The sequence below is a fragment of the Macadamia integrifolia genome, chromosome 5, assembly GCF_013358625.1.
Source record: "Macadamia integrifolia cultivar HAES 741 chromosome 5, SCU_Mint_v3, whole genome shotgun sequence".
NCBI classification, from domain to species: domain Eukaryota; kingdom Viridiplantae; phylum Streptophyta; class Magnoliopsida; order Proteales; family Proteaceae; genus Macadamia; species Macadamia integrifolia.
This window is the reverse complement of record NC_056561.1, coordinates 20,541,827-20,542,258: the sequence shown is the minus strand read 5'-3', so window position 1 is coordinate 20,542,258 and position 432 is coordinate 20,541,827.

Here is a 432-nt window from a genome sequence, read left to right as displayed (position 1 = left end):
CCCCCCTTGGCGTATGGGTCTTTTCTCCCTCCCCATTTCTCCGGTTGGCCCATGGGCCTTCCATAGGATAGATCCCAACAGTAAAAAAAAAAAAAAAAAAACTTAGAAGGAAATAATGAGAAATCAAGGGGAAATTCTCATATCTAGTGGTCATGGAGATAGATCAATTTTGATAAGTGGCCTAATTAAATATCCCAGATCTATATAATGGTTAGTCTACCAAACTATCAACCCACATGACTAGATTAGTTTCTAGTATAGGCATTAAAGAAACATTTTCCCATTAATTATATACAATATTGCCATGCCCTGCTGATGCCTGAAGCTGACCCAAGGATATTAAAAGGTAAAGAGAAAATCTTTCCCAAGATGCCAGATTGCAATCCTCTCTCACGTGTTTGTTTTTGTTTTGCTTTGTTTTGTTTTGTTTTG